This window comes from Manis pentadactyla, chromosome 5, assembly GCF_030020395.1.
Source record: "Manis pentadactyla isolate mManPen7 chromosome 5, mManPen7.hap1, whole genome shotgun sequence".
NCBI lineage: Eukaryota > Metazoa > Chordata > Mammalia > Pholidota > Manidae > Manis > Manis pentadactyla.
Window position 1 is genome coordinate 100408963 of NC_080023.1, and position 22414 is coordinate 100431376.

Sequence of the window (22414 nt, forward strand, 5' to 3'; positions counted from 1 at the left end):
TGGGCTCTCTTGTCCCCTCCTAGCTCATACCAGGAGCTCTGTCTGTCCTCTCACTGTATCATTACGTCTCGATCTGTATGTTTGTGTCTAAGTGTGTAAATGAAAAATATTTTTCTACCTCCGGATGCTATTAATAAAAATTGATTTAAAGACAAGCGCTTGTAAAAACTGGGCATTCTAAAACTTCCGGAAAATTCTAATAGAAGATATTAAGCATTAATGCTAATTTAAGTTGAACTGAATAGACGTGTCCTTATGGATATCAGCTGCCTAAGTTTACCTAAAGTCATTTAAGTTGATGGTATCTGTTAAATCTTTCATAGAAAAATGCTTAAAGTGAAGTATAGCTTTGTCTAATGTGAGTAACTATTTAAGCAAGTGCCTTAAAACTTTTAACAACTTCCCAAAATCAAATGAAAAAAAGTTCACTCTGATATTTTCCAGAGGGCCCCTGGAACATGTCAGAGGAATTTTTTCTCATTGAGGAAAATATTTGGCTAATTTGGCTTATTTACCTGCTTAATTACCTAGAAGGCACTGCCACAGGGAATGATGCTAAACTTTGTTACTGAATGTTTTGTGTTACAGAAAGATCCAAATTTCCTTATGACAACTGGCTTATAATAAGCTCTCATCAGATCTTTAACCATTGTCATTTATAAGTCTTTTGTCATCTATACTCACTGTTTTATTACTCCTAAACTAGTAAAAAACTAGATTTCAGCAGAACAGGTATTAGTTACATAGGATTAAGTAAACTAAGGAAGATGATTTGGTGGCTTTTTGTTTCAAATGTTGTTGATAAAGTGTTTAAAGCTTTTTCTCTTAAGCCGACAACAGTTTAGTAAATGACTGCCTTTATAAGCAGAAATGAAACTTTATCTTTCTCTCTACCTGATCCCTCCAGAATTTAAAAACTCTCAGTGACTTTTTATATTTTATGGCAGTATGTTTATTTGCATAAGTACAATAAGAATCTGCTTTCCTTGTAAGAGGGCCAATTAAAAACACTGGTTATATTACCAAGGCTTTGACTAGAACGTCATACCTGAGAGACACGTTTGTAAACTCAGATATGAACAGACAGCTTTAAGGAACTAAGATTGACTTTATAAAGCCAACAAAGCCCTTTAGAAGAACTGGCCTGGTACCTTGCTTACAGAGTTCCCAGCAGCCTTACCAGGTGAGTAAGGAAGGTCACTTCCTGGCAGGTGCAGGAACCTCAGGAAGAGAGGAATTCACCCAAATCTACAGGTACTGTAGGCACAAGCTGATGGCAAGTCTGGCTTGGCTTTCTGGCCTCAAGAAGCCCTTAAAAGTTCAATCTGAAATTCCTTGCAAAAAGTTCCAGCAAAGCACATTTAAAAGATCCCATGTAATCAATTACTCTTCTTGCTGCACTTATGCAAATAATCAAGCCAACTGTTAATTATTTTCTTAATCTGGATACTTCTAATAAAAATGAGGGTGATTTTAGAGAAAAGTATTGTTTCAATAATGCAGTCTTATCTATACTAAATCCTAATAGTAGTCATTGAGATGCAAACTCCATCCAGAATTCTAGTTTCCCCATGATACCTGGCTATGATTCTCAATTAGAGTCTTCATAATTCTAGTTCTCATATTCAGCCATGCATTCTTAATCTCGTCAAGTTTGTCCTTCCAGAATGGAAAATCCAACTCCAGATGTTGCTACTTAACCTAATAACAATTTGTTCTATCTTGCCTAGAAGCCACAAAACTGCAAATGGTAATAGAAATGAAACCCAGAATAGAAGTGCCAACCTTTCCGAGGCCCTCTCAACTGACCAGTGATGGAGACCTAGCTGCACCCTTTACTGCGCCCCCTCTCAGCATGAAGCAGCCAGAGCGATCATTGCCCCTTTTCCCTAGCAGCAGCTAGAGTCTCTATCTATAGAGGGGAGAATGAGACAGGGATCATAGGCTTAGACAGAAAAAGGTGAGAGCCTCTGGAGAAAGCAAGGCAGGATATTTGCAGTCAGAGCAATGTAAAACTACATGCAAGGAACCCCCCCCCCCACTAAACCTATGTTGAACATTAAACTCTAGAATCATTCTTCAGTGAGATCAGTTAATGTTCCCCAGATAAAGAAGAGTAGCACATGTTTTATTATGCTAATCATTTGTAATCATGTATAAGATTCGCTTTAGCATACTAAAAGGCCCAGGCCTATGTGCTGTCTTTCATCCTTCAGATCTGAGGAGGTAATTTTGCAAACTGAGCAACTAACTTAGCATGCAGACCCAGCTGTAGATGGCATAGTAAAAGGCAGGATTCTTTAGCAAATAGACAATACCTCAGCCCACCTTGGGAGCTGAGCAGGCAGCCTTTTGATATGCTCCCAGACCAAGACGCCAGTATCCCAGCGAAAAATCAAGGCAGGAAATTCCTTATGTTAAGTTAATTTTTAATATTCAGAGAACACTTAACAAGTCCTTCCCCAAGGCTTTAGGGATAGTCCCCACCTTTTTGGACAGATTCTATACAAGACCTCAAATCCCTTACTCTCTCGAGTTCCACCCTCCTGCAATATGTAGATGATCTCCTGTGCAGTCCCTCCCTACAAACCGCTCAACAGGATAGCATTCTCCTTCTAAACTTTCTCTCAGAACACAACTATCGAGTTTCACCCTCCAAAGTTCAGCTGTCTGCTGCTCAGGTCACATACCTGAGAGTTCGTCTCTCCCCGCGCTACAAGGCCATTACCATAGACAGTAAAAAACTTCTCCAAACCATGCCCATTCCAAACAACAAAGACACCATCCCTAACTCCCAAATGGCAAAGGACCATACACAGTAATCCTTTCCACGCCAACTGCAGTTAAACTCCAGGGTCTTCCCATTAGATACACAACTCCCACCTTAAGCCGTTTGTCTCAGCTTATTCCCCTCCCATCAAATCTCCCACAGGTTCCTACTCCTCCCTGACATAACCTCTTACTCTCCGCATTTTGCACAGCTCATCTCCACTTCCACTCATCACTGAAGAAGTTTCTGCCAGCACAGAGTCCTAAGACCTCCCTTACAACTGCCATGCATCATGCCTCAGGATTATTAACCCTGGTCTCAACACTTACTCTCTCACCAGACCTATCTTGCCAACACCAGCCCTTTCTTTTTCAGACTGTCCAAAAGATCGCACCATCAAAGATTCCCTTTGCCCTACAGGTTGCTTTGCTGCCTACACATATGTCCCAAAAAATGCTATTAATTCAGCCACCCTATGTAAACATAGCAATCAGCCCAAATGCAAAAAATTTCTAACCAAACCTTTAACCAGCTTATATTACAGGATTACCAACCCCTTTCCAAAGACGATGATCCTTATTGAACCTGGAAAATGCCATCACCACTGCAGACCAAGGGCTCATCTGAGGACTGCCCCCCATCAATACAAAAATGTACTTCATCGCCCCTAATCAGCTAGAAGCAGTTACTGAAGACTGACCTTTACCCCTTCCCAAATCCTCTACCACTTATAAAACAGAAAAGGGAGGAATGTAAGAAAATAGTAATTTATCCTCCATTTGCCCCATGGTCCCAAGCACAGAAGCCGGTGAGAATTATGCCTGGGCTTGCCTGGGGCTTGACTGGGTTTACCCCGCCTTATCTCTAAACATCCCAACCCTCCCCCAAAGCAACAGGCTGAGCGGATCCGCAACAATAAAAGGCACCACGCTGCTGCCCTCTCTCTCTCTGCCTCTCTCTGTCTCTCTGCTGCTCTCTCTCTTTGTCTCTGTCTCTCTGTCCCCCTGCTCTCCCTGCCTCCGCCCTCTCTCTCTCTCTCTCCCCCCACCCCCATCTGGGGGCAGCCACTCTCTCCTTCAGATAATAAAGTCTCTTGCATGGGCCCGTGTCTCCTGAGACATTCTGGGTAAGGAGGGTCGCAGCGAGATACCCTTTCACTGATCATGCTATATCTGGAATACTGTACTTAGTATTGGACATCTTTCTCAAACTAGAGAGTATAAAGAAGAGGATGAAGGCCTCAATGTAAAACTGATGGTTCCAGGGCTCTTAATAATTAAAAGAACTAATGGAGTTTCAATGTGGCCCTTCGGGGGAAGGTTTCTGTTCATAAGAGTATTTGAACTATTAGAGTTACTTGCATGGGCTACCTTGTAAGAGAAAACAAGGCTACATTAAATTAGCATAGATCTTAAATTTCCAATGTGTTTTAACAAATGTTTCTATTAACCTTTACCCACAACTTCCCTAAAAGAGAGATAAAGCAGAAATTGTTCCCATATTATAAATAAGGAAACCAAGCTAAGAGGGATTAAGTAATCTGTACAAGATAACACATCAAGTGGGAGACCATGTCTCAAATATTGGTATTAGTATTCTAAGTCTTATATTCTATACATTAACTACAGTTGTCTCTAGTGAGCATGATATTGTGTGAATTAAAAGACAATACATATAAAAGCACATAACATGAGACAGTATGATAAATGGAGACAGTGGGCACAGGTTACTTCAATTTAAATTCCTACCCTACCATTTACTTTCTGTTTCATCATTTGTGAAATGAGGCTAATAATACCACCTATATCACTGGGTGTTTGGAGGAGTAAATGAATTACTATGTTGTAAAGTACTTGGCTGTAAGAGCTCTATCAGTGCTAATGAATATAAAAATCTATTATTGTCTGGTACATAGAAGGCACTCAATAAATGTTAGCTGCATTAGCTCTCCAACACTGAAGTGTTAATTCAGATGATGAATTAATATATCTGTCATGTTGTAGAAGATATTCCAGACATGCAGGAAGTGGGAGAAGGGTGGGGAATTTGAATAAAAAACCTTTTGAGTTCCTTTGTGAAATCCTGTGAATCACTGCTTTGTAGGGAGGCATATGGAAGTTCTCTCACAAGCCTAGTATGTTTTTTCTCCATGAACACTCACATTCCATACATGTCTAATCTATGCCTCATGTGCAATTAATTAAATGGCTAAATTTGCAAGCTACCATGGGCCTCAATAGAAAAGATGATAGAGCTGTAATTATAATTTATGATTTCCTGTTTTAGCAATTTTAATACCTATCAATTTACAGGAACTTTTGTCTAAAATCTTATTTGCTAGTGTATGGATAATGTGCCCTCACTGCAAAGATTTTCCTAAAATATTAGTCTATATTTAATAACATTTCCAAGTTTGTAGATTATGGCTTCTATACTGGTGAAAAATCAATTCCTCATATTTGCTTTGATGTGCACAGTGAATGAAATTCACAGGAAAAGAATGAAGTTTACATATTTCACTAGTACAATCTAAACCAAGGTGAATTGCATTTTTTCCCTCTAGGCACTGGAGCAACAGCAGACAGTAATTTAGTCACACTACATCTCTAGAGGAAATTACAGTTTGTAAATATGTCATGATCTGAGAAAAGGTGGCCCCACTATACATATTTTATAACTATAATACTGTTTCATGTGTGCACAAATTTATGAACTGTATACACTGTGTTTTCTGCTGGATTCATGGCCTTATCTATGTTACAAATTTATTTCTTTCCATATGAACTAGAGAATGATTACACTAGGCCAAGAGAGTATAACCATCTATTATGAACTAACTTCAATAACCCATTACCATGTCAGTGCCTTGAATGGTAAGTTAGAAATTTCTCAAATTGTTTTAGTATTTTATCAAAAAAGGAAATTAATATCCAAGCTAATGCAGAAGAAAAAGATGCCTATAAATTATTGACAATAGAAAAGTCCTCTATAAATTCTACAAATCTGTATTATGTATTAAGCAGAATGTTTTACATTTCCAAAATGTTGTGTCTTTTTTTTCTTTTTTGATGGCTGATCAAAACAAAGTCATTTTCTTGTTCTCTTTATTGTTTGTTATTTTTTCTCACCATTATTCTTCTCAATTGTCTATTGTTTGTAACTTTGGTGATTTCTTACACAATGTATCTGTTTTTTAACAAATACACTGATGTATAATTTATATATAATAAACTGTACACATTTAAATATTAACCTTTGAGTGTGATAGGTATATTCTTTTAAAATTACCACCAAATTCAAGATACAGAAATTTTCCCCCAAAGTTTCTTTGTACCTCTTTCTGTCCATCTCATGCCACCACCTATCCCCAGACAATTATAAATCTACTTTGTAACTTTAGATCAATTTCCATTTTTTAGGATTTCATGTAAAACATATAGTATAAACTCTTTTTACCTGGGGTCTTTCACTCAGCATTATTTTAAGATCCTTCCGTGTTGTTGTATATACCAATAGTTGGTTACATTTTATGGCTGAGTATTTTAGATATATCATAACTTTATATAGTCACCAGCTGATGAGCATTTAGGTCGTTCCCAGTTTGGGCTATTATAAATAAAGCTACCATGAATACTAGTACACAAATCTTTGTACAGACATATATTTTCATTTCATTTGGGTAAATGCCTCTGGTAGAATGAGTGAGTCATATGGTATGTATATGTTCAATTTTATTAGAAATTGCCAAACTTTCTCAAAGTAGTGTGTCATTTACAACCCCATCAATAGCATACAAGAATTTCATGTATGTATCTAATCATAGTTGACTTTGAATATCCATGATAATTTCTGATTTGAGCACGTTGGCCATTTATTAATCTTCTGTTATGAAGTATCTACACAAATACTTTGTCTATATTGAGGGAATTTTATAACCTTATTATTGAGTTGTAAACATTATTTACACATTGTGGATAAAAGGTCTTTATCTATTACATGTGTTATAAATACCTTTTCCCAGTCTGTGGCTTGCTTTTTTATTTTTTAAATGATGCCTTTCAAAAAGAAAAATATTTTAGTTTTGGTGAAGTCTAGTTTATTAATTTATTTTCTTTTATGGGTTATTTTTTTGTATTCTAGCTAGGAAATTTTCACCTATCCCAAGGTCACACAGATATTCTTGCATGTTTTCTTCTAAAAGTTTTGGAGTTTTACCTCTTATAGTTAGACATGTGACCCAGTTTGAGTTAATTATTGTATGGTAGTGTGAAGTAAGATTGATGCTCACTATTTCCACAAGGATATCTTATTATTCCAGCACAATTTGCAAAGACTATCATTTCTCCATGAATAGCCTTATTGCCTTTGTTACAAATCAACTGACCATATATATAGTATAGCTCTAACTATCTGGACTTTCTTTTTTGATATATAAATATACAAATAAATATGTGTGTGTGTTTTTCTAAATATTTAGAAGAGAATATTTATAATATAAATATTTAAAAATATATGTTTATTCTTTGGCCAATGCTAACAAAATCCAGCAAAGAGTAACATAAAGTTTACAATGTTCAGTAACAATAAAAAATTACCAAACATGCAAATAAACAAGAAAAAAAGGTCCATAACCCATGGGTAAAATTAACCAATAGAAACAGAGCCATAAATATATAGATAACTAAATTAAAGACTGGTATGTCAAATATCTAATATAAATATTCTCCTTATGATCAAGAAAGTAGAGGAAAACATAAGCATAATGAAGTGGTATATGAGAGATATAAAAAAGAGCCAAAATAGTACTTCTAGAGATAGAAGTACCACACAATAAATAAAATGGAATTAGTAGCAGATTAGACAGTGCAAACAAAAATATCTTTTAACTTCAAGATATAACAATTGGAAATATCTAAATTAAAGCACTTAAATAAAAACAAATATTTTTTAAGTAAAAAGCACATGTGGGAAAATAATTACTGGTTTAATAACCACTGAACTAATTTTACTGGAATTTCAGAAATGAGTGGGAGGAACTAAATATATATGTGTGTGTGTATATATATATATTTATTTATTTATTTATATTCACATATATATATTAAGACTTAACAGCTGAGAATTTTCCAAATTTGCTTAAAAATAAGAACCCACAGATCTAATAAGCTCAATAAACACCAATCAGAAGAACAATGCAAAATACCAATGCACATTGTAATCAAATTGCCAAAGATGTATAAAAATGGACACATTAGGTATGAAAGAACACAGATGAATACAACAGCCTTACTGTCAGAAACCACACAAGCCTGAAGACAATGGGAGGGCATCTTTGAAGCAATGAAAGGAAAAGATCTGTGAACCTAGAACATCTTACCCAGTGAAAATATCTTCAATAATGAAAGCAAAAGAAATAAATTTTCAGATAAACAAAAACTTAGAGTTCATCTTTATTAGAACTGGAACATAAGCAATGTTAAAGGAAGTACCTTGAGCAGAAGAAAAATAAAACCAGGTGAAACTTTAGAGGTGTACATAGGAGTTGAGAGTACTAGAAATAATAAACATGTCAGTGAATCCAAAACAAAGGTTTTCTTGTTTTAATCTCTTTGAAAATAATTGACTATCAAGTCCTATTAGGAGTTGGCAGGGGGCCCAGTTCCTTGCCACATGGATGTCTCGATAAGACTGAGTGTCCTCCTAACATGACAGCTGGTTTCCCTTAGAGCAAGTGATCCAAGAGTGAGAGAGGAAGCTAATGCTCATTATGATTTCATCCAAGTCATATATACCTTCACTTTTAATACATTTTAGTCACTGAATATGTCACCAAATCCATACTCTAGGTGAAGAGAATTTTTTGAGGGGAGGAGTACCACAGAAGTTGTGGGTATATTTAAAAATCACAGGTATGTGGGTATTGAGCAGATGAAAAAAACACATTATTTTTGCCACACAGGATTTAGGGGCTCCTTTTTTGTCAAAAGAAATGTATTTTTCTTTGAAGAAATTATCTTTTATTCATCAGATAGATATGGTCAGAGTGTCAGCCCAGAAGCCAGTCCTCCACTATCCCACTAACCCAAGGTGTAAGCACATGATGGAAGAGAGGCCACTGGACAAAGAGGGATTTAAAACTTGATCAATTACATCACAGCACCTCTTGTCTTTGTGTGTCCAGCATTTTTCTTTGCTGGTGAATTACTGTTCCATCCCAAGGCACATAGTGATCAATTCACGAGAAGGGACATAAATAATGTTGAGCAATCACAGGCCTTCTCTGTGCCTCTATTTAGACACTGATCACGTAGAGAGGAGTGGAGTGGTAAAGAGCATTTATTCTAATGTGAGACTCCTTGGGTTGAGAATGTGGGCCATGAGACTATGGAGCTGTGTGACCTTAAGGAAGTTATTTACATTTCTCTGTGTTCCAATTTCCTTACATCTAAAATTGAGATTTAAAAAATAGCATCTGCCTCAAATGGTTATTATGAGTACCAAAAGAATTAGACATATAATAAGTTATATTATATACATATTTACTTTATATGTATAATTATATTTACTTACTTGCAGCCACTGAGATGACCTGAATCTTTGCTGTAGCATCCATTTTCCCAGCCATGTAAAAGGAGATATCCTACAGAATGAAACCAAAACAAAGAATGAAAATTAAAAGGTGGTACCAATATCATTGAGGTCCTATAACTCTGGGGGGGAAATATTTACCCAGCCCAGGGCAAATTACCTTTTAAGCCAAAATCAGTCGAATTGAGAAATAAAGTGGGAGAAACCCATTTATTGCTTACAAGCAGTCATCCACTTCTGCCTGCCTGTGTCTCTCATGACCTGGCTGCAAAAAGGGACCCCACCCAACCTCTCTGGGCCAGATATGTCCTTTCTTCCCCTTGGAATCACCTATTGATATGGGTCAGGCAAGAGATTCTGGAAATATTGCAGTTTTACTCACAGGTCCTGGATCCAGCTGTGCCTAAATGATATATGGACTTTGCTGTTTAATAAGCCAATACATTCCCTTCATTTTTGTCTAAGTTAAATTTGCTTTTGAAAGAGTCTTTAGAAGCAGAGTATGTAAAGCTGGTAACACTGTGCTTACACATAGTAAGTTTCCATGAATGTTGACTCATGCTGTCCCTAGTCATTGTTGTATATTGAAATGCAATGAGAAGAAAACTGAATATGGTCATAAGTTTTGGTGATAAGTAAGTGGCTGTCTTAGTGTCCAGTAAATGAGCTAGAAGTGGTGAATTGATACTGAATTCTCATTTACTGGATCATTGCCTAAGGAGATTATATCACTGTCCTAAACTAGGAAGGGTAGTTGCAGATAATATGAGGCCTGGGTCAATTGCCCAGAGAAAAGAAGTTAAGAAAGGAAAGTAATACCTTTTAAATCATATACCAAAAGAGGTGGGGCCAGTAGTGAGTGGCTGTTTGCATAGGGAAATTACAAAAATCTCTGACCTTTAAAATTTTGTCTTGAAGTAGTATGCAATTTTTGTCTCATAATTTCAAAACTCTCTAATAAATTATATAGAACTGACTGCCTACCCACCAACTCCTCAGCAACCATAATTCAGTTTTATACCAAAACATTCCTAAAGTTATTTTGTCACAGAAGAAATCAAATTGATACCTTAAGTTTAAAATGCATTTCTGGTTAATTATTATTTATGATCATATTTATTACAGTTTGCTATGAAAGATAATATTATTTCCCCTTTGAAATTGTGTTTAAATATGTACACTGTATAAGTGGACATAGAAAAAGATACATATACTCACATATATATACATTCTCTTAGCAAATAGTTTTCTGACATAGTCTGTATTTCTCACTAAAGCATGTTTTAAAAGTGACATGACAATCTTTTGAAATTTATTATAAGAACAAAATGCTAAGAGATTAATTTAATAATCACCTTCAATAGAAAACAATGAAAGTATTATTCACTTTCTGGCACTCAGTAGGAAATGCAAAGGTAAATTTTAATTCTAACAATGGACATTAAATAATAACAAAAATAATAATATAAATGCTATATTTCCTAGGATGAGAAGACTTCAGAAAGTCAATTTTCATAATATTAGTATCAAATATTCCTACTTAATTTTCTAACAGGAAACTGAGAAGTGGTCATGAACGTTAATAATGAGGGATCTAAAATTTAATTAGACTGGCTTTGCAATGACCATAAGAAATGCTTGAGTCCACTGCATCTAATTCAATTAACTCACATGCAAAATGAGACCAAAATCAGCTATTAATGGCAAAATATAGTGTTCGACACAACCAAAAAGTAAGAAATGTTTTAAAATATCCATATGGCAAAAATATTTTGACATTTGTCAAATAACTGATTCAACTTTTCATTATTTGCTCAAATGTGTAGGCCTCACATGTCAACGTTCATGCCACAATTTAATCAACATTATCTGTCAAAAGCACATAATCATATAATACATTATTAGTAGATTGATTATGAAAATGTAAAATTAGAGTTTGCAGATATTGTCAGGTGCTGGAGTATCCCAATCCTCTGAATTTCACAGAAAATTCAAAACAAATATTTAAATTAAGCAACTTTCAAAATTGGAATTACTTGCCAAGTTTCACTGTTCTGTTTTACATACACTAAAATCTTCATTAATTGTCCATGCTGTGTGACATGTTCTAGACTTCTGAGCCCCAAGTTAGCAGGTTTATCTAAAATTATCAATTTGGCATTTGGAAAATATAATGAGGGGAAAGGATTTAAAGGAGAGAAAAAGAAAATGACCCCTTTTTTCTGAGCTTGAAAGAGACATATCATGCAGAAGAGAACCAGATGCAACCACAGTGAAAATTGACTTATATTCATACCACATGGTAATATTTTAAATTTCACTGCTGTCTTTGCTCAGTGCAAATTGTCCACAGTCTTGGCCTCATGTTAAGCAACACACACCTGGTAGTAGAAAGATCTTGAAGCAGATAATCTGTTGAATTGCTCATAGCACTTGCTCTGTGAGGAAGCTGTGCTCATTTTGAACTCTACTGTGGATGAGAAGACAAACCAATAACCTGTGGTAATTTGAAACACACATGAAATTAACGTTGATAGGCCAATAATGGAGAGACCAATCAAAAGACAACATATTAGCCAGTATTAACTCTGATCGATTCAACATGCTCTTCTCTTCTTTAACAGGCATTTATGATTCTTGTTATAGTAACTGGCTTATTTTCTTTCCTCTAAATTCAAATGCTCATAAAGCTAGTCTCTTTTTAAAAATAGGGGAGGGGGATTGGTTAATATGGGTGAATATAGTAACCACATTGTTTTTCATGTGAAACCTTCATAAGAGTGTATATCAGTAATACCTTAATAAAAAAATTGTAATAAAAAATAATAATTAAAACTAAAATAAATAAGATACTTCTAAATATATATATTTTTTATTTCTTCATTTCCAAATGTCACTTTATAGTCCTATGAGCTTTTATAGAAAACTTATGTTTCTTCACTGTTTTTGTATTTATTTAGCCATTGTATATTATTATATCATTTTTATTAATAATTATATCTCCTAATTGATAATAACCTTCTAATATTACTATTGTTATTGTTATTAACATTGTTATGTTTTAATAAATGATCAGTATCAAAAACCATCACAACATATCTTAGAATAATGAATTTATTTTTTATAGGCCAACAAAAGGGAAATCAATTAGAATATGAATTATAATTTTTAATAAGGTAATGAAAGAATGGCAGTGTGTGGGGAAAATTGAAGTTCCCATGGCCAGGATCCACACCTGAACCTGAACTACTTGATGATGTAATTGACCTGCTGCTAGGCTACTGCTTCCACACCCATAGGCAATAAGCTATTATTGACTGAATCACTATATAAAGAGTTCTGCCCAGAGCTCTGGGCAGAGGCAGAAATGAAGGAGTATTACAGGTCTGCAGACTGTTGGATACAGATAAATTCTAGTGCTCGAACTATGGCCAGAAGAACAAAGCTGGGAAAAAAACCTTTTACCCCAATGTGGATAAAGTGAAGGTTCCTGTGGCCAGGATTCTCACCTGGCCCTGGTTGGCTACCTCACTGCACACATGTGGGCAATACATCATTATTGACTCTCTATAAACAGCCCTGCCCAGTGCTCTAGGTGACACAGTGGCATGGCTGCAAGGCTGCAGGAGAGCAGAGTAGAGGCTGGAGTGGTGGCAGTGCCAATGACAGCTTTGTGGGCAGAGAGGCCCAGAGGCAGAGACCAGCTTGCTGCAAGCAGACTTGCTCTGAGTGAATGGATTCTAGTGATTGACCTGCCACTGGGAAGTAAAGTTGGGTATAAAACTTTTCACAGCAAGAACATTCTACTATCATTTCTTTGGTCACATAGAACCCAAAGTGAACTTGCCTGGGGCTGAAACCCATTGGCAAGACAGAGTGATAATATTTTTCTGTGTTTTGAATGATACATTAATTGAATACTTAAATGACTAGTACATATTAAAGCAAGAATTTATTTAACAAACACATATATTATAATCATGTATCAGGAATAATTATAAGTGCCTTTAAAATTTCAATTCACTTAATTTCATAGTGATCCTTTAAAATAAACTGTGTTATCAGAAACTTGGAGTTCAGGAAACAGTGTGCTGAGATAACTTGCTTATAAGTGTTAAGTATGGATCTGAACACAGGTGAACTGCTTGCAGAGTCACTACTCTAACGACTATTCTGAGTGGTTAAAAAAAAAAAGGACCAGGGAAAGGAAAGAGAGTTTGTGCGATGATGGCTTTGGAAATCTAATTCTTTATTCTCATAAACACAAAGACACAAGACAATAAAATATTAAAAATAGCTAGATAGTATAGACAAAAACTCATAACCAACATTTACAGCAAATCAAGGTGGCAAGGTATCCCTATAAACTTCAAAACACAGTTGGTTGAGGACCAAACACCAATGAGCACAAGACTCCCCTTGTATCAACATCTGTGCATTAGAAAGCAAAAGAAAACAAAGTGTCTCACAGAACAGAGGAGAACCTCAAAATATGCAACACACTGAAATGAGTGGAGCACTTGGGAAACAGCAGCTGAAACTGATAGTGTTTTTGCCAAATCCAATATATGATGAGTTAAGGGGTCCACAATAAAATAATTAGAAAAAAATTGTGGCACTTTGACCCCTGGGAAATCTCAGAACTGACCAGTTATATCTGGGATGCAGAGAAACTTCCCAGAGTAGAATCAAATTGAGCAAAATTATAATCAAATTATAATAGAGAGGAAGGAAAGAGATGTTTCAAAGAAAACTGGGGAGAGAAATACAACCAGGGAAACTTACCAAACAAACTTTGGTAGTTTAGTTTTGAAATAAGGAATTGAGAGAGGTTAAGGAAATAATTCAGAATCAGACTTCCTACTAAAAGTTCAGAAAAAAATAATTTCACTTCAAAATAGGAAACAAAAAAGTAAGGTAAAATTCCATACAAAGTTTTTATATGAAACATGACCAAAAAATATGATATGTGTGGGGAAGTTGGGGTTCCTATGGCCAGGATCCTCACAGAACTTAAACCACCTGATGATGTAAGTGGCCTGTTGCTAGGTCACTGCGTCCACACCTTTAGGCAGTATGCTATTATTGCTCTACAGAGAGAGCTCGGCCCAGTGTTCTAGACGGAGGCAGAGTCGCTAGTGCGTGACCTACCACTGGGAGAATAAGCTGGGAAATAAACCTTTTGACCCCCAAAGAAGGTTTTGCTGTCAATTTCTTTGGTCACATTGAATCCATAGTGAACTTGCCCAGGGATGAAACCCATAGGCAAGACAATTAGAGAAAGTTGGCCCAGATCATTGTTGACCAAGGAAAAAGACGGGCTGCCCTTATGGGAGGGCTGGTTCAGCTGGCTGCCCCTGTGAATGGGGAAACACCGGATCACCCCCCACTGGGTATGTGTTCTGAGGTGGCTTGCCTCCTAGAGGACTGGGCCCCAGCCCAGGACTGGAGGCAAGTGGAGGTGATACCTGAGGGAGTAGGGGTGGCCCTTGGTATAGTAAGCAGGTCCTTTGAGAAGCAGAGTGCCCATGAGGTATCAGGGACTGTGGGTTGGCTGCTTCTCACAGTATTAAAAAGGTCTACAGAAGAGACCCAAGAAATGGCTGCACAAGAACCAAGTTGAAAACTTCTGTGGATTCCCTGAGGAGGGAACTGCCATTGATATGGGAGGAGGCAGCATGAGAGTGCCAGCAGCAAGGTGCCATTGAAGACCAGATGGCAGCACTGCCAGGTGTTCTGAAGGACAAAGAGGCCATCAAGGAAAAAGACGAACTCCTGAGGGAAGCACAGGCGGAGGTGGCATGAGAACGTCAGCTATGAAGCATTGAGGTGAAGGTAAGAGACCTTCTGGAGACTGAGGTAGCATTGCTGCGAGGCAAGTAGAAAAGGTAGAGGTTGTAGCAGAGGAGGCACTTGGGGGAGGGGAGATAAAGGTGCCGTCATTCCCAGGAAATGGTGAAGCAGATAAATTGGCCTGATATGTTGATTAGAAGGAAAGCCAGCCTCTGATGTAGTCCAGTGGCTACATCAGTGTTTGTTGCATGCGGGGCAAAAGACAATGTGGGCTGTGGCCCATCGGGGGCTTGCCTTTGACCTTCAAAGAAGTTAGTAGAGCCCGGCAAGAGTTTGTCATGTGCTCCAAAAGAGAATTACACTGAGTTCCACAGCAACATGGGACAATAGCTAAGGGGACTATAGCCCTCATCAGGTGGCAGAAAGACTATATTGGGCCCTTCCTGTGTCAGAAGGATATCGGTATGCGATGACTTGTGTGGACACAGCTACTGGACTTCTGGTTTCTTTTCCTGCCCGTTGTGCATACCAGCGGGTGACCAAAAGAGGCCTGGAGCATCTCTTTGCTGTCTATGGCCGAATACAGGTAATTGAGAGTGATCAGGGCACCCATTTTACTGGACATACACTGCAAGAATGGGTGCAACTGCTGGGAATCAAATGGAAGTTTCATGTGCCATACAATCCTACCGCAGCAAGCATGATAGAGAGGCACAATGGCTTGTTAAAATCTGGACTATAGTCAGATACCACAGTCTGCAGGGTGGTCAGTCCGCTTATGGACCATGCTACATTTGGACGAGAGACCCTGAAAGGGAGCCCTGAGCCCCATAGACATGTTCACACATACAGCTGCCTCCCCTATATAATTGCAAGTAGAAACCAAGGAAGAATCACTGAGGCTGAGGTTCGGCCACCAGAATAACATCTTGCTGCCAGCATCAACTGCACTGGACCCTGGAGACTCATTGAGTGGATGTGGCCTTGGACCTTTCGACACATGGACCAATGATGGCTGGCTCTCCTGGCACCTTGGGGACGAGGCCTGGAAGCTGGCCTCCTGTGTACTCCTGGAATAATAGCAGAGCAGCTGCCAAAGGTCACAGTAGTATATCGTGAATGGCCAGAAGGTAGGAGCATCTTACCAAGGAGTTTTGTTTTATCATTATGGCCAGTGCATGCATCTCCAGTAGCACTATATATAGACCCTTCAGTAACCCCCATGGGGAAAGGAGTGAAACTATGGTATACTAGACCTGGAAGGGACTCCCTTCCTGCTACAGTCCTATCACAGGACAACTCTCTTGCATGCATCCTACCTGATGGACAAGATTTGCCTATGTTGGTGGCATTAAAATGTGTGTCTTATTGCCCCTAAACTATTTGAGGATTGAGAACTTCCTCTATCTTTAGTATTATTTTAATTTGTCATATTAGGATTCTCCTCTGGCATGAGGATGATTATAATTTTTGTTACCTGTATCAAAATCTTACTGTATCTTAATTTTTATTACCTCTAAATTGTTATCCTCTGTTGCTCTTGTGAAATCTGGTAACAGCAGCCCAGCTTTCTCGCACAGGGACCATGCGGGAGATTGAAAGCATTGTGTAGGTCGTAAGACAAGAAACCTGGAGGGGTGGAGTGTGAGGAATTTGGGGTTCCTATGGCCAGGATCCTCACTGAACTGAAACTACCAGATGATGTAACTTGCCTGTTGCTAGGCTACCGCTTCCACACTTTTAGGCAATAAGCTTTTATTATTCTATAGAGAAAGATTGGCCCAGGGCACTGGGTGGAGTCAGAGACGCTAGTGCTCACCTACCACCAGAAGAATAAGCCAGGTAATAACCCTTTCACCACAAAGAACGTTTTGCTGTCAATTTCTTTGGTGACATTGAATCCATAGCCAACTTCCCAGGGATGAAACCCATTGGCAAGAGAGTTGGTGAAAGTCCTCAGGGTTCATTGTTGACCAAGGAAAAAGACAGGCTGCCCTTATGAGAGGGCTGGTTCAGCTGGCTGCCCCTGTGAATGGGGAAACACCGGATCACCCCCCACTGGGTATGTGTTCTGAGGTGGCTTGCCTCCTAGAGGACTGGGCCCCAGCCCAGGACTGGAGGCAAGTGGAGGTGATACCTGAGGGAGTAGGGGTGGCCCTTGGTATAGTAAGCAGGTCCTTTGAGAAGCAGAGTGCCCGTGAGGTATCAGGGACTGTGGGTTGGCTGCTTCTCACAGTATTAAAAAGGTCTACAGAAGAGACCCAAGAAATGGCTGCACAAGAACCAAGTTGAAAACTTCTGTGGATTCCCTGAGGAGGGAACTGCCATTGATATGGGAGGAGGCAGCATGAGAGTGCCAGCAGCAAGGTGCCATTGAAGACCAGATGGCAGCACTGCCAGGTGTTCTGAAGGACAAAGAGGCCATCAAGGAAAAAGACGAACTCCTGAGGGAAGCACAGGCGGAGGTGGCATGAGAACGTCAGCTATGAAGCATTGAGGTGAAGGTAAGAGACCTTCTGGAGACTGAGGTAGCATTGCTGCGAGGCAAGTAGAAAAGGTAGAGGTTGTAGCAGAGGAGGCACTTGGGGGAGGGGAGATAAAGGTGCCGTCATTCCCAGGAAATGGTGAAGCAGATAAATTGGCCTGATATGTTGGTTAGAAGGAAAGCCTGCCTCATAGCAGGCTCATCAGCGTTTCTTGCATGCAGGGCAAAAGACAATGTGGGCTGTAGCTCGTCAGAGGGGCTTGCCTTTGACCTTCGAGGAAGTTAGTAGGGCCCAGCAGGAGTGTGTCGTGTGCTCCAAAAGGGACTTACACCGAGTTCCACAGAAATATCGGACAATAGCTAAGGGGCCTATACCCCTTGTCAGGGGGCAGAAAGACTGTATTGGGCCCCTACCTGTGTCAGAAGGATGCAATGACTTGTGTGGACACAGCTACTAGACTTCTCATTTGTTTTCCTACCTGTTGTGCAGACCAGCAGATGACCAAAAGAGGCCTGGAGCGTCTCTTTGGTGCCTATGGCCAACCACAGGGAATTGAGAGTGATCAGGGCACCCAGTTTTCTGGACATACACTGCAAGAATGTGTGCGACAGCTGGGAATCAAAAGGAAGTTTAATGTGCCATACAATCCTACCGCAGCAGGCATGATAGAGAGGCACAATGGCTTGTTAATATTCGTACTATAGTCAGATAGCAATAGTTTGTGGGGATGGTCAGTCCATTTATGGACTGTGCTATGGTGTTTGAACAAGATACCCTGAAAGGGAGCCTTGATCCCAGTAGACATGTTAACACAATGGCTGCTTCCTCTCTACAACTGCAAGTAGAAACCAAGGAAGAATCACTGAAACCGAGGTTCAGCCACCAAAACAACATCTTGCTGCCAGCACCAATTGTACTGAACCCAAGAGACTCCATTGAGTGGACATTGCCTTGGACCTTTCAACACATGGACCAATGCTGGCTGGCTCTCCTGGCATCTTGGGGACAAGACCTGGAAGCTGGCCTCCTGTGTATTCCTGGAATAACAGCAGAGTGGCCACTAAAGGTCACAGTAGTATATGCTGAACAGCCAGAAGGTAGGAGCATCTTACCGGGGAGTTCTGTTTTATCATTATGGCTAGGGCATGCACCTCCAGTAGCACTATATACAGGCCCTTCAGTAACCCCCACGGGGAAAGGAGTGAAAGTATGATATACTAGACGTGGAAGAGACCCCCTTCCTTCTGTAGTCCTATCACAGGACCACTCTCTTGCATGCATCCTACCTGATGGACAAGATTTGCCTATGTTGGCAGCATTAAAACGTGTCTTATCACCCCTAAAGTCTTTGAGGATTGTGAACTTCCTCTGGCTTGATTATTATTATTATTTTTGTTATTAGGAACCTCCTCTGGCTTGAGGATGATTATAATTTTGGTTACCTGTATCAAAATCTTGCTGTATCTTTATTTTTATTATCTCTAAGTTGTTGGTTTCCTCTGTCGCTATTGTGGAACCTGGTTACAGTGCTCTAGCTTTCTCGCACAGGGACCATTGCGGAAGATTGAAAGCATGTAGATTGTAAGGTGAGTAGATTGTAATCCTGGAGGGGTGGAGTGTGGGGAAGTTGGGGTTCCTATGGCCAGGATCCTCACTGAACTTAAACCACCTGATGATGTAACTTGCCTGTTGCTAGGCTACTGCTTCCGCACCTTTAGGCAATAAGCTATTATTATTCTATAGAGAGAGCTTGGTCTAGTGCTCTGGGCAGAGGCAGAGATGCTAGTGTTCAACCTACCGCTGGGTGAATAAGCCCAGTAACAAGCCCTTTCACCCCAAAGAACAATTTGTTGTCAATATCTTTGCTTACTTTGAATCCATAGTGAGCTTGCCCAGGGCTGAAACCCATTGGCAAGACAACCATATATTTGAGAATATAGTCCCAAAAGGACCAGTGATATTAAATATTGTACCTTAAAGAAAAAAACAATTTTTATCATTAGACACAAAAAATAAAAAAAGAAGTTGACTTATAAGGGGGAAAAATTAGTTCCTCATCTGTCTTTTTTGATAGTAAGGGTTTAGCCCAAAGGAAAATAGCGTAATCTATTTAAAATATACAAGGGAGAAAATGAGGGTTTTATACCCAACAAAACTGATTTCATTATAAATGTCCAAACTGTTATCACACATAAAGACTCAGGAAATATTGTTCCCTGGAGCCCTTCCTTAGGAATTTACTAGCAAATGAATTTCAGAATACTAAAATGACTAAATGACCATAAGAATTGATGGCCAGCATTAAACTATGGATACTTGTAGATCTGAGTAAGACTAAATGAAGGCATAAATTAGGAGGGCTTTAATCAGAAAAGAAACTTCTAGCCATTCTCCTTAATTATATTAGAGGTAATATTGTTATTCTGAGATTTTTGTATATCTCATTTATAAAGTAAATGAGTAATTATGAGTTATTCTAAATTCATCATCACTTGTGATATTAATAAATATATTTAGAGTGGAAGAAAGGAAATATATATGTAATATAAGAGAATTAAGTTTAAAAAAAAGTCCTGTAGACCTTAATTTGAATTGAAAATATCCATATGAACTTATGCTTTGGGGAATAGTCATTTTTACTATATTTTGCTTACTGCATAGTTATAGAATGCAATCTGATTCAATAAGGATTCTTAATTTCTACACGTAGTCTTAAATTATCTTTTAGTACTAAAAGAAACTAGGACTTCATGGATAAATGGCTGATACCAGGTCTACAGGAGGAAATGTCTGAAAGGAGAGTAAAATGTTTCCATACTAGAATGCAAGGAAGCCTTCCAAGACCATTACAGTCATGTCAAAATGATTCAAGAGCCAACATGAAAGGCTCTTACTGACCAGTGATGGGAGACATTTATTAACCAATTGGTTAATGTGAATGATAGATAACGAGTTATCTTCAAAATAGATACATGTAAGGACAGACTCAAACATTTTCATGCCTTTCCAAGCTGAATATTCCACATGGTAAACAAATAGTATATCTTTATAAAAATATTTAATTAATAAATTAAATAGAAATGCTAGGATTAGAATTTGACTGTTTGCAGCCCCCCAATGAATTAATGGATCTATGCATTAAGGGTCACTGTTGATAACGTCACATACAAAAACACACACACAAAAAAAACATGCAGACATTGGTATACTGTCACCAAAATCCAGACCTTCATATAGAATAAAGATCAAATACCTGTATTTTCAACAGACTATAGAAGGCTTAGAAGACACCACATTTTTAAATTGTGTTATCTAGGGATTCTCACTTGAATGTAACATAATAAAGGAGTGCAAGGAAATGGTAATCAGGATAACGATTAATTTTGTGGAGAACAGGGGATTGGAACTGGTAAAGGAATCATGGAGAGGCTTCTGAATCTAAGTATATATTTTTAAGTTGAAATATGTACTTCTTTTCTTACATCTCTGTTAAGGCACAAGAATCCATCAATCTGGCAAGCCAAATATCAGAAAGTTATTGCAGACATTATGCTTCTCTCATATTCAATCCAGTTTGAGCATTCTGCTTTAACATTTTCACATATCCCTTTCTTGTCAATCCCATTATCAATGCCTTTCTTCAGAGTTTTGATATTTCTCTCCTGCAGAATAGAAATTACCTGCCAAATGATGACTCTGAATACAATCAAGCTGTCTTCTATTTCATTCTCCACAATACTCCCAAAGTGATATTTCAAAAATTAACCTTTTAGATACAGTAATTCATGACTATGATGTCAAATACAATTTAAGGAAATTAGATGTAGGAGTAGGTTTTGCTTTCTTACAGTAGACTTAAACTCAATAATAGCTTTTTGTAAATTTTCAATTAGCACTTTTTTAAAGCAAGTTTAAGTCAATCATTAGATGAATAGGAATAATTAGATTAATAGAGCAATTGGAGAAGGTTCTGATGTCAAGGAAAATTGAATGATATTCTTTGAATCGCAGATACTTGCCAGCATTGAAGTTTATCATGAATTTGTCACCTTTGAAGTTGACCGGGTTATGAGGCTAAGTGCACTGTAATCATTGAGGTCAATGGTTAGGTCTAGCCAGTCAGAGAACTCCATGGCAGTATTTCATCCCGTGTTTTATGTTAAATATGAAGATTACATAGAGGAAACTTTCATATTAAAGATTTTTCACTTATAAGCATGTATTTGAAACACTAAAAGTTGCAACAAAACCTGAGTCTTAAATGCAAAATTGCTAGCTTATACTTTTTCATTCCATAAGGACAACATTGCATTCATACTTTTGCTCTGAAAATAAGATTTTGCAATTTAAAGCGAATTAAGAGTAGTTATGTTCCAAGTTTAAAAATCATCTACTATGACAAATGAAGTTCAGAATTTCGTCACAAACATTTACATTTTAAGTACTAGATACATGAGCTCTATCAAGATGTAAAAATGAAAGGCATAATTTCAAATTAGAAATCTGAATTTGTACTAAGAGGATGAAATAAGACTACCTTTATCTTAGTTTTCCCACCAGAAAATGTTTTTCTTAAAGTACGTGGTTAACATATCCTATAAACTTACATTTTAAAAAACAAAATGTATCAAGCATGAGAGACTGATGCATTTAAATAAAAGGAATAATTTGTAACCTTCATCGTATTTCCTTTTTAATGTTTAAAATAAAGGAATGAAAAGAGGGAAGACTTTAAAAAGTAATCGTTTTTTTTTGTTCAGTCTTTCTTAGTATATAT